Source organism: Leptodactylus fuscus, chromosome 4, assembly GCF_031893055.1.
Source record: "Leptodactylus fuscus isolate aLepFus1 chromosome 4, aLepFus1.hap2, whole genome shotgun sequence".
Lineage (NCBI taxonomy): Eukaryota > Metazoa > Chordata > Amphibia > Anura > Leptodactylidae > Leptodactylus > Leptodactylus fuscus.
In genome coordinates this window covers 117,132,362-117,145,452 of record NC_134268.1, presented here as the reverse complement: position 1 = coordinate 117,145,452, position 13,091 = coordinate 117,132,362, and positions in this window count along the sequence as shown.

Sequence of the window (13,091 nt, the reverse complement as noted above, 5' to 3'; positions counted from 1 at the left end):
ACACCTTGAAACATGTGTATTTGGCACTTGCAGTGAGGAGAGCTTGTCACCAGCAGTGAATTTGGCCCTTGTAGTAAGTTGAGGTTGGCACCAACATTTGTTTTGAAAATCAGGGTGGATTGAGCCTCTAACCAGCAGAGTTTGGGCAAATTCATGGTGGAGGGAGCCTCTAAACACCCCAGTTTGGGCAAATTCATGGTGGAGGGAGCCTCTAAAAACCCCAGTTTGGACCAATTCATGGTGGAGGGAGCCTCTAACCAGCCCAGTTTGGGCAAATTCATGGTGGAGAGAGCCTCTAAAAAACCCAGTTTGGACCAATTCATGGTGGAGGGAGCCTCTAACCAGCCCAGTTTGGGCAAATTCATGGTGGAGGGAGCCTCTAAACAGCCCAGTTTGGACCAATTCATGGTGGAGGGAGCCTCTAAAAAACCCAGTTTGGACCAATTCATGGTGGAGGGAGCCTCTAAACAGCCCAGTTTGGGCAAATTCATGGTGGAGGGAGCCTCTAACCAGCCCAGTTTGGACCAATTAATGGTGGAGGGAGCCTCTAAACAGCCAAGTTTTGGGAAATTCATGGTGGAGGGAGCCTCTAACCAGCCCAGTTTGGACCAATTCATGGTGGAGGGAGCCTCTAACCAGCCCAGTTTGGGCAAATTCATGGTGGAGGGAGCCTCTAAACAGCCCAGTTTGGACCAATTAATGGTGGAGGGAGCCTCTAACCAGCCCAGTTTGGACCAATTCATGGTGGAGGGAGCCTCTAACCAGCCCAGTTTGGGCAAATTCATGGTGGAGGGAGCCTCTAAAAAACCCAGTTTGGACCAATTCATGGTGGAGGGAGCCTCTAACCAGCCCAGTTTGGGCAAATTCATGGTGGAGGGAGCCTCTAAACAGCCCAGTTTGGGCAAATTCATGGTGGAGGGAGCCTCTAAACAGCCCAGTTTGGACCAATTCATGGTGGAGGGAGCCTCTAAAAAACCCAGTTTGGACCAATTCATGGTGGAGGGAGCTTCTAAACAGCCCAGTTTGGGCAAATTCATGGTGGAGGGAGCCTCTAAACAGCCAAGTTTTGGGAAATTCATGGTGGAGGGAGCCCCTAAAAACCCCAGTTTGGACCAATTCATAGTGGAGGGAGCCTCTAAACAGCCCAGTTTGGGCAAATTCATGGTGGAGGGAGCCTCTAACCAGCCCAGTTTGGACCAATTAATGGTGGAGGGAGCCTCTAAACAGCCAAGTTTTGGGAAATTCATGGTGGAGGGAGCCTCTAACCAGCCCAGTTTGGGCAAATTCATGGTGGAGGGAGCCTCTAAACAGCCCAGTTTGGACCAATTCATGGTGGAGGGAGCCTCTAAACAGCCCAGTTTGGACCAATTCATGGTGGAGGGAGCCTCTAAACAGCCAAGTTTTGGGAAACTCATGGTGGAGGGAGCCTCTAAACAGCCCAGTTTGGGCAAATTCATGGTGGAGGGAGCCTCTAACCAGCCCAGTTTGGACCAATTAATGGTGGAGGGAGCCTCTAAACAGCCAAGTTTTGGGAAATTCATGGTGGAGAGAGCCTCTAACCAGCCCAGTTTGGACCAATTCATGGTGGAGGGAGCCTCTAAAAAACCCAGTTTGGACCAATTCATGGTGGAGGGAGCCTCTAAACAGCCCAGTTTGGGCAAATTCATGGTGGAGGGAGCCTCTAACCAGCCCAGTTTGGGCAAATTCATGGTGGAGGGAGCCTCTAAAAAACCCAGTTTGGACCAATTCATGGTGGAGGGAGCCTCTAACCAGCCCAGTTTGGGCAAATTCATGGTGGAGGGAGCCTCTAAACAGCCCAGTTTGGGCAAATTCATGGTGGAGGGAGCCTCTAAACAGCCCAGTTTGGACCAATTCATGGTGGAGGGAGCCTCTAAAAAACCCAGTTTGGACCAATTCATGGTGGAGGGAGCCTCTAAACAGCCCAGTTTGGGCAAATTCATGGTGGAGGGAGCCTCTAACCAGCCCAGTTTGGACCAATTCATGGTGGAGGGAGCCTCTAAACAGCCAAGTTTTGGGAAATTCATGGTGGAGAGAACCTCTAACCAGCCCAGTTTGGACCAATTCATGGTGGAGGGAGCCTCTAACCAGCCCAGTTTGGGCAAATTCATGGTGGAGGGAGCCTCTAAACAGCCCAGTTTGGACCAATTTATGGTGGAGGGAGCCTCTAACTAGCCCAGTTTGGACCAATTCATGGTGGAGGGAGCCTCTAACCAGCCCAGTTTGGGCAAATTCATGGTGGAGGGAGCCTCTAAAAAACCCAGTTTGGACCAATTCATGGTGGAGGGAGCCTCTAACCAGCCCAGTTTGGGCAAATTCATGGTGGAGGGAGCCTCTAAACAGCCCAGTTTGGGCAAATTCATGGTGGAGGGAGCCTCTAAACAGCCCAGTTTGGACCAATTCATGGTGGAGGGAGCCTCTAAAAAACCCAGTTTGGACCAATTCATGGTGGAGGGAGCCTCTAAACAGCCCAGTTTGGGCAAATTCATGGTGGAGGGAGCCTCTAACCAGCCCAGTTTGGACCAATTAATGGTGGAGGGAGCCTCTAAACAGCCAAGTTTTGGGAAATTCATGGTGGAGGGAGCCTCTAAACAGCCCAGTTTGGGCAAATTCATGGTGGAGGGAGCCTCTAACCAGCCCAGTTTGGACCAATTAATGGTGGAGGGAGCCTCTAAACAGCCAAGTTTTGGGAAATTCATGGTGGAGGGAGCCTCTAACCAGCCCAGTTTGGACCAATTAATGGTGGAGGGAGCCTCTAAACAGCCAAGTTTTGGGAAATTCATGGTGGAGAGAGCCTCTAACCAGCCCAGTTTGGACCAATTCATGGTGGAGGGAGCCTCTAAAAAACCCCAGTTTGGACCAATTCATGGTGGAGGGAGCCTCTAAACAGCCCAGTTTGGGCAAATTCATGGTGGAGGGAGCCTCTAACCAGCCCAGTTTGGACCAATTAATGGTGGAGGGAGCCTCTAAACAGCCAAGTTTTGGGAAATTCATGGTGGAGGGAGCCTCTAACCAGCCCAGTTTGGACCAATTCATGGTGGAGGGAGCCTCTAAAAAACCCAGTTCGGACCAATTCATGGTGGAGGGAGCCTCTAAACAGCCCAGTTTGGGCAAATTCATGGTGGAGGGAGCCTCTAACCAGCCCAGTTTGGACCAATTAATAGTGGAGGGAGCCTCTAAACAGCCAAGTTTTGGGAAATTCATGGTGGAGGGAGCCTCTAACCAGCCCAGTTTGGACCAATTCATGGTGGAGGGAGCCTCTAACCAGCCCAGTTTGGGCAAATTCATGGTGGAGGGAGCCTCTAAACAGCCCAGTTTGGACCAATTAATGGTGGAGGGAGCCTCTAACCAGCCCAGTTTGGACCAATTCATGGTGGAGGGAGCCTCTAACCAGCCCAGTTTGGGCAAATTCATGGTGGAGGGAGCCTCTAAAAAACCCAGTTTGGACCAATTCATGGTGGAGGGAGCCTCTAACCAGCCCAGTTTGGGCAAATTCATGGTGGAGAGAGCCTCTAACCAGCCCAGTTTGGACCAATTTATGGTGGAGGGAGCCTCTAAAAAACCCCAGTTTGGACCAATTCATGGTGGAGGGAGCCTCTAAACAGCCCAGTTTGGGCAAATTCATGGTGGAGGGAGCCTCTAACCAGCCCAGTTTGGACCAATTAATGGTGGAGGGAGCCTCTAAACAGCCAAGTTTTGGGAAATTCATGGTGGAGGGAGCCTCTAACCAGCCCAGTTTGGACCAATTCATGGTGGAGGGAGCCTCTAAAAAACCCAGTTTGGACCAATTCATGGTGGAGGGAGCCTCTAAACAGCCCAGTTTGGGCAAATTCATGGTGGAGGGAGCCTCTAAAAAACCCAGTTTGGACCAATTCATGGTGGAGGGAGCCTCTAACCAGCCCAGTTTGGGCAAATTCATGGTGGAGGGAGCCTCTAAACAGCCCAGTTTGGGCAAATTCATGGTGGAGGGAGCCTCTAAACAGCCCAGTTTGGACCAATTAATGGTGGAGGGAGCCTCTAACCAGCCCAGTTTGGACCAATTCATGGTGGAGGGAGCCTCTAACCAGCCCAGTTTGGGCAAATTCATGGTGGAGGGAGCCTCTAAAAAACCCAGTTTGGACCAATTCATGGTGGAGGGAGCCTCTAACCAGCCCAGTTTGGGCAAATTCATGGTGGAGGGAGCCTCTAAACAGCCCAGTTTGGGCAAATTCATGGTGGAGGGAGCCTCTAAACAGCCCAGTTTGGACCAATTCATGGTGGAGGGAGCCTCTAAAAAACCCAGTTTGGACCAATTCATGGTGGAGGGAGCTTCTAAACAGCCCAGTTTGGGCAAATTCATGGTGGAGGGAGCCTCTAACCAGCCCAGTTTGGACCAATTAATGGTGGAGGGAGCCTCTAAACAGCCAAGTTTTGGGAAATTCATGGTGGAGGGAGCCCCTAAAAACCCCAGTTTGGACCAATTCATGGTGGAGGGAGCCTCTAAACAGCCCAGTTTGGGCAAATTCATGGTGGAGGGAGCCTCTAACCAGCCCAGTTTGGACCAATTAATGGTGGAGGGAGCCTCTAAACAGCCAAGTTTTGGGAAATTCATGGTGGAGGGAGCCTCTAACCAGCCCAGTTTGGGCAAATTCATGGTGGAGGGAGCCTCTAAACAGCCCAGTTTGGACCAATTCATGGTGGAGGGAGCCTCTAAACAGCCCAGTTTGGACCAATTAATGGTGGAGGGAGCCTCTAAACTGCCAAGTTTTGGGAAATTCATGGTGGAGGGAGCCTCTAAACAGCCCAGTTTGGGCAAATTCATGGTGGAGGGAGCCTCTAACCAGCCCAGTTTGGACCAATTAATGGTGGAGGGAGCCTCTAAACAGCCAAGTTTTGGGAAATTCATGGTGGAGGGAGCCTCTAACCAGCCCAGTTTGGACCAATTCATGGTGGAGGGAGCCTCTAAAAAACCCAGTTTGGACCAATTCATGGTGGAGGGAGCCTCTAAACAGCCCAGTTTGGGCAAATTCATGGTGGAGGGAGCCTCTAACCAGCCCAGTTTGGACCAATTAATGGTGAAGGGAGCCTCTAAACAGCCAAGTTTTGGGAAATTCATGGTGGAGGGAGCCTCTAACCAGCCCAGTTTGGACCAATTCATGGTGGAGGGAGCCTCTAAAAAACCCAGTTTGGACCAATTCATGGTGGAGGGAGCCTCTAAACAGCCCAGTTTGGGCAAATTCATGGTGGAGGGAGCCTCTAACCAGCCCAGTTTGGGCAAATTCATGGTGGAGGGAGCCTCTAAAAAACCCAGTTTGGACCAATTCATGGTGGAGGGAGCCTCTAACCAGCCCAGTTTGGGCAAATTCATGGTGGAGGGAGCCTCTAAACAGCCCAGTTTGGGCAAATTCATGGTGGAGGGAGCCTCTAAACAGCCCAGTTTGGACCAATTCATGGTGGAGGGAGCCTCTAAAAAACCCAGTTTGGACCAATTCATGGTGGAGGGAGCCTCTAAACAGCCCAGTTTGGGCAAATTCATGGTGGAGGGAGCCTCTATCCAGCCCAGTTTGGACCAATTAATGGTGGAGGGAGCCTCTAAACAGCCAAGTTTTGGGAAATTCATGGTGGAGAGAGCCTCTAACCAGCCCAGTTTGGACCAATTCATGGTGGAGGGAGCCTCTAACCAGCCCAGTTTGGGCAAATTCATGGTGGAGGGAGCCTCTAAACAGCCCAGTTTGGACCAATTTATGGTGGAGGGAGCCTCTAACCAGCCCAGTTTGGACCAATTCATGGTGGAGGGAGCCTCTAACCAGCCCAGTTTGGGCAAATTCATGGTGGAGGGAGCCTCTAAAAAACCCAGTTTGGACCAATTCATGGTGGAGGGAGCCTCTAACCAGCCCAGTTTGGGCAAATTCATGGTGGAGGGAGCCTCTAAACAGCCCAGTTTGGGCAAATTCATGGTGGAGGGAGCCTCTAAACAGCCCAGTTTGGACCAATTCATGGTGGAGGGAGCCTCTAAAAAACCCAGTTTGGACCAATTCATGGTGGAGGGAGCCTCTAAACAGCCCAGTTTGGGCAAATTCATGGTGGAGGGAGCCTCTAACCAGCCCAGTTTGGACCAATTAATGGTGGAGGGAGCCTCTAAACAGCCAAGTTTTGGGAAATTCATGGTGGAGGGAGCCCCTAAAAACCCGTTTGGACCAATTCATGGTGGAGGGAGCCTCTAAACAGCCCAGTTTGGGCAAATTCATGGTGGAGGGAGCCTCTAACCAGCCCAGTTTGGACCAATTAATGGTGGAGGGAGCCTCTAAACAGCCAAGTTTTGGGAAATTCATGGTGGAGGGAGCCTCTAACCAGCCCAGTTTGGGCAAATTCATGGTGGAGGGAGCCTCTAAACAGCCCAGTTTGGGCAAATTCATGGTGGAGGGAGCCTCTAAACAGCTCAGTTTGGACCAATTCATGGTGGAGGGAGCCTCTAAACAGCCCAGTTTGAACCAATTAATGGTGGAGGGAGCCTCTAAACAGCCAAGTTTTGGGAAATTCATGGTGGAGGGAGCCTCTAAACAGCCCAGTTTGGGCAAATTCATGGTGGAGGGAGCCTCTAACCAGCCCAGTTTGGACCAATTAATGGTGGAGGGCGCCTCTAAACAGCCAAGTTTTGGGAAATTCATGGTGGAGGGAGCCTCTAACCAGCCCAGTTTGGACCAATTAATGGTGGAGGGAGCCTCTAAACAGCCAAGTTTTGGGAAATTCATGGTGGAGAGAGCCTCTAACCAGCCCAGTTTGGACCAATTCATGGTGGAGGGAGCCTCTAAAAAACCCCAGTTTGGACCAATTCATGGTGGAGGGAGCCTCTAAACAGCCCAGTTTGGGCAAATTCATGGTGGAGGGAGCCTCTAACCAGCCCAGTTTGGACCAATTAATGGTGGAGGGAGCCTCTAAACAGCCAAGTTTTGGGAAATTCATGGTGGAGGGAGCCTCTAACCAGCCCAGTTTGGACCAATTCATGGTGGAGGGAGCCTCTAAAAAACCCAGTTTGGACCAATTTATGGTGGAGGGAGCCTCTAAACAGCCCAGTTTGGGCAAATTCATGGTGGAGGGAGCCTCTAACCAGCCCAGTTTGGACCAATTAATAGTGGAGGGAGCCTCTAAACAGCCAAGTTTTGGGAAATTCATGGTGGAGGGAGCCTCTAACCAGCCCAGTTTGGACCAATTCATGGTGGAGGGAGCCTCTAACCAGCCCAGTTTGGGCAAATTCATGGTGGAGGGAGCCTCTAAACAGCCCAGTTTGGACCAATTAATGGTGGAGGGAGCCTCTAAACAGCCAAGTTTTGGGAAATTCATGGTGGAGGGAGCCTCTAACCAGCCCAGTTTGGACCAATTCATGGTGGAGGGAGCCTCTAAAAAACCCAGTTTGGACCAATTCATGGTGGAGGGAGCCTCTAAACAGCCCAGTTTGGGCAAATTCATGGTGGAGGGAGCCTCTAACCAGCCCAGTTTGGACCAATTAATAGTGGAGGGAGCCTCTAAACAGCCAAGTTTTGGGAAATTCATGGTGGAGGGAGCCTCTAACCAGCCCAGTTTGGACCAATTCATGGTGGAGGGAGCCTCTAACCAGCCCAGTTTGGGCAAATTCATGGTGGAGGGAGCCTCTAAACAGCCCAGTTTGGACCAATTAATGGTGGAGGGAGCCTCTAACCAGCCCAGTTTGGACCAATTCATGGTGGAGGGAGCCTCTAAACAGCCCAGTTTGGACCAATTAATGGTGGAGGGAGCCTCTAAACAGCCCAGTTTGGGCAAATTCATGGTGGAGGGAGCCTCTAACCAGCCCAGTTTGGACCAATTAATGGTGGAGGGAGCCTCTAAACAGCCAAGTTTTGGGAAATTCATGGTGGAGGGAGCCTCTAACCAGCCCAGTTTGGACCAATTCATGGTGGAGGGAGCCTCTAAAAAACCCAGTTTGGACCAATTCATGGTGGAGGGAGCCTCTAAACAGCCCAGTTTGGGCAAATTCATGGTGGAGGGAGCCTCTAACCAGCCCAGTTTGGGCAAATTCATGGTGGAGGGAGCCTCTAAAAAACCCAGTTTGGACCAATTCATGGTGGAGGGAGCCTCTAACCAGCCCAGTTTGGGCAAATTCATGGTGGAGGGAGCCTCTAAACAGCCCAGTTTGGGCAAATTCATGGTGGAGGGAGCCTCTAAACAGCCCAGTTTGGACCAATTAATGGTGGAGGGAGCCTCTAACCAGCCCAGTTTGGACCAATTCATGGTGGAGGGAGCCTCTAACCAGCCCAGTTTGGGCAAATTCATGGTGGAGGGAGCCTCTAAAAAACCCAGTTTGGACCAATTCATGGTGGAGGGAGCCTCTAACCAGCCCAGTTTGGGCAAATTCATGGTGGAGGGAGCCTCTAAACAGCCCAGTTTGGGCAAATTCATGGTGGAGGGAGCCTCTAAACAGCCCAGTTTGGACCAATTCATGGTGGAGGGAGCCTCTAAAAAACCCAGTTTGGACCAATTCATGGTGGAGGGAGCCTCTAAACAGCCCAGTTTGGGCAAATTCATGGTGGAGGGAGCCTCTAACCAGCCCAGTTTGGACCAATTAATGGTGGAGGGAGCCTCTAAACAGCCAAGTTTTGGGAAATTCATGGTGGAGAGAGCCTCTAACCAGCCCAGTTTGGACCAATTCATGGTGGAGGGAGCCTCTAACCAGCCCAGTTTGGGCAAATTCATGGTGGAGGGAGCCTCTAAACAGCCCAGTTTGGACCAATTTATGGTGGAGGGAGCCTCTAACCAGCCCAGTTTGGACCAATTCATGGTGGAGGGAGCCTCTAACCAGCCCAGTTTGGGCAAATTCATGGTGGAGGGAGCCTCTAAAAAACCCAGTTTGGACCAATTCATGGTGGAGGGAGCCTCTAACCAGCCCAGTTTGGGCAAATTCATGGTGGAGGGAGCCTCTAAACAGCCCAGTTTGGGCAAATTCATGGTGGAGGGAGCCTCTAAACAGCCCAGTTTGGACCAATTCATGGTGGAGGGAGCCTCTAAAAAACCCAGTTTGGACCAATTCATGGTGGAGGGAGCCTCTAAACAGCCCAGTTTGGGCAAATTCATGGTGGAGGGAGCCTCTAACCAGCCCAGTTTGGACCAATTAATGGTGGAGGGAGCCTCTAAACAGCCAAGTTTTGGGAAATTCATGGTGGAGGGAGCCTCTAACCAGCCCAGTTTGGACCAATTCATGGTGGAGGGAGCCTCTAAAAAACCCAGTTTGGACCAATTCATGGTGGAGGGAGCCTCTAAACAGCCCAGTTTGGGCAAATTCATGGTGGAGGGAGCCTCTAAAAAACCCAGTTTGGACCAATTCATGGTGGAGGGAGCCTCTAACCAGCCCAGTTTGGGCAAATTCATGGTGGAGGGAGCCTCTAAACAGCCCAGTTTGGGCAAATTCATGGTGGAGGGAGCCTCTAAACAGCCCAGTTTGGACCAATTAATGTTGGAGGGAGCCTCTAACCAGCCCAGTTTGGACCAATTCATGGTGGAGGGAGCCTCTAACCAGCCCAGTTTGGGCAAATTCATGGTGGAGGGAGCCTCTAAAAAACCCAGTTTGGACCAATTCATGGTGGAGGGAGCCTCTAACCAGACCAGTTTGGGCAAATTCATGGTGGAGGGAGCCTCTAAACAGCCCAGTTTGGGCAAATTCATGGTGGAGGGAGCCTCTAAACAGCCCAGTTTGGACCAATTCATGGTGGAGGGAGCCTCTAAAAAACCCAGTTTGGACCAATTCATGGTGGAGGGAGCTTCTAAACAGCCCAGTTTGGGCAAATTCATGGTGGAGGGAGCCTCTAACCAGCCCAGTTTGGACCAATTAATGGTGGAGGGAGCCTCTAAACAGCCAAGTTTTGGGAAATTCATGGTGGAGGGAGACCCTAAAAACCCCAGTTTGGACCAATTCATGGTGGAGGGAGCCTCTAAACAGCCCAGTTTGGGCAAATTCATGGTGGAGGGAGCCTCTAACCAGCCCAGTTTGGACCAATTAATGGTGGAGGGAGCCTCTAAACAGCCAAGTTTTGGGAAATTCATGGTGGAGGGTGCCTCTAACCAGCCCAGTTTGGGCAAATTCATGGTGGAGGGAGCCTCTAAACAGCCCAGTTTGGACCAATTCATGGTGGAGGGAGCCTCTAAACAGCCCAGTTTGGACCAATTAATGGTGGAGGGAGCCTCTAAACAGCCAAGTTTTGGGAAATTCATGGTGGAGGGAGCCTCTAAACAGCCCAGTTTGGGCAAATTCATGGTGGAGGGAGCCTCTAACCAGCCCAGTTTGGACCAATTAATGGTGGAGGGAGCCTCTAAACAGCCAAGTTTTGGGAAAGTCATGGTGGAGGGAGCCTCTAACCAGCCCAGTTTGGACCAATTCATGGTGGAGGGAGCCTCTAAAAAACCCAGTTTGGACCAATTCATGGTGGAGGGAGCCTCTAAACAGCCCAGTTTGGGCAAATTCATGGTGGAGGGAGCCTCTAACCAGCCCAGTTTGGACCAATTAATGGTGGAGGGAGCCTCTAAACAGCCAAGTTTTGGGAAATTCATGGTGGAGGGAGCCTCTAACCAGCCCAGTTTGGACCAATTCATGGTGGAGGGAGCCTCTAAAAAACCCAGTTTGGACCAATTCATGGTGGAGGGAGCCTCTAAACAGCCCAGTTTGGGCAAATTCATGGTGGAGGGAGCCTCTAACCAGCCCAGTTTGGGCAAATTCATGGTGGAGGGAGCCTCTAAAAAACCCAGTTTGGACCAATTCATGGTGGAGGGAGCCTCTAACCAGCCCAGTTTGGGCAAATTCATGGTGGAGGGAGCCTCTAAACAGCCCAGTTTGGGCAAATTCATGGTGGAGGGAGCCTCTAAACAGCCCAGTTTGGACCAATTCATGGTGGAGGGAGCCTCTAAAAAAACCCCAGTTTGGACCAATTCATGGTGGAGGGAGCCTCTAAACAGCCCAGTTTGGGCAAATTCATGGTGGAGGGAGCCTCTAACCAGCCCAGTTTGGACCAATTAATGGTGGAGGGAGCCTCTAAACAGCCAAGTTTTGGGAAATTCATGGTGGAGAGAGCCTCTAACCAGCCCAGTTTGGACCAATTCATGGTGGAGGGAGCCTCTAACCAGCCCAGTTTGGGCAAATTCATGGTGGAGGGAGCCTCTAAACAGCCCAGTTTGGACCAATTTATGGTGGAGGGAGCCTCTAACCAGCCCAGTTTGGACCAATTCATGGTGGAGGGAGCCTCTAACCAGCCCAGTTTGGGCAAATTCATGGTGGAGGGAGCCTCTAAAAAACCCAGTTTGGACCAATTCATGGTGGAGGGAGCCTCTAACCAGCCCAGTTTGGGCAAATTCATGGTGGAGGGAGCCTCTAAACAGCCCAGTTTGGGCAAATTCATGGTGGAGGGAGCCTCTAAACAGCCCAGTTTGGACCAATTCATGGTGGAGGGAGCCTCTAAAAAAACCCCAGTTTGGACCAATTCATGGTGGAGGGAGCCTCTAAACAGCCCAGTTTGGGCAAATTCATGGTGGAGGGAGCCTCTAACCAGCCCAGTTTGGACCAATTAATGGTGGAGGGAGCCTCTAAACAGCCAAGTTTTGGGAAATTCATGGTGGAGAGAGCCTCTAACCAGCCCAGTTTGGACCAATTCATGGTGGAGGGAGCCTCTAACCAGCCCAGTTTGGGCAAATTCATGGTGGAGGGAGCCTCTAAACAGCCCAGTTTGGACCAATTTATGGTGGAGGGAGCCTCTAACCAGCCCAGTTTGGACCAATTCATGGTGGAGGGAGCCTCTAACCAGCCCAGTTTGGGCAAATTCATGGTGGAGGGAGCCTCTAAAAAACCCAGTTTGGACCAATTCATGGTGGAGGGAGCCTCTAACCAGCCCAGTTTGGGCAAATTCATGGTGGAGGGAGCCTCTAAACAGCCCAGTTTGGGCAAATTCATGGTGGAGGGAGCCTCTAAACAGCCCAGTTTGGACCAATTCATGGTGGAGGGAGCCTCTAAAAATCCCAGTTTGGACCAATTCATGGTGGAGGGAGCCTCTAAACAGCCCAGTTTGGGCAAATTCATGGTGGAGGGAGCCTCTAACCAGCCCAGTTTGGACCAATTAATGGTGGAGGGAGCCTCTAAACAGCCAAGTTTTGGGAAATTCATGGTGGAGGGAGCCCCTAAAAACCCGTTTGGACCAATTCATGGTGGAGGGAGCCTCTAACCAGCCCAGTTTGGGCAAATTCATGGTGGAGGGAGCCTCTAACCAGCCCAGTTTGGACCAATTAATGGTGGAGGGAGCCTCTAAACAGCCAAGTTTTGGGAAATTCATGGTGGAGGGAGCCTCTAACCAGCCCAGTTTGGGCAAATTCATGGTGGAGGGAGCCTCTAAACAGCCCAGTTTGGGCAAATTCATGGTGGAGGGAGCCTCTAAACAGCCCAGTTTGGACCAATTCATGGTGGAGGGAGCCTCTAAACAGCCCAGTTTGGACCAATTAATGGTGGAGGGAGCCTCTAAACAGCCAAGTTTTGGGAAATTCATGGTGGAGGGAGCCTCTAAACAGCCCAGTTTGGGCAAATTCATGGTGGAGGGAGCCTCTAACCAGCCCAGTTTGGACCAATTAATGGTGGAGGGAGCCTCTAAACAGCCAAGTTTTGGGAAATTCATGGTGGAGGGAGCCTCTAACCAGCCCAGTTTGGACCAATTAATGGTGGAGGGAGCCTCTAAACAGCCAAGTTTTGGGAAATTCATGGTGGAGGGAGCCTCTAACCAGCCCAGTTTGGACCAATTCATGGTGGAGGGAGCCTCTAACCAGCCCAGTTTGGGCAAATTCATGGTGGAGGGAGCCTCTAAACAGCCCAGTTTGGACCAATTAATGGTGGAGGGAGCCTCTAACCAGCCCAGTTTGGACCAATTCATGGTGGAGGGAGCCTCTAACCAGCCCAGTTTGGGCAAATTCATGGTGGAGGGAGCCTCTAAACAGCCCAGTTTGGACCAATTCATGGTGGAGGGAGCCTCTAAACAGCCCAGTTTGGACCAATTAATGGTGGAGGGAGCCTCTAAACAGCCAAGTTTTGGGAAATT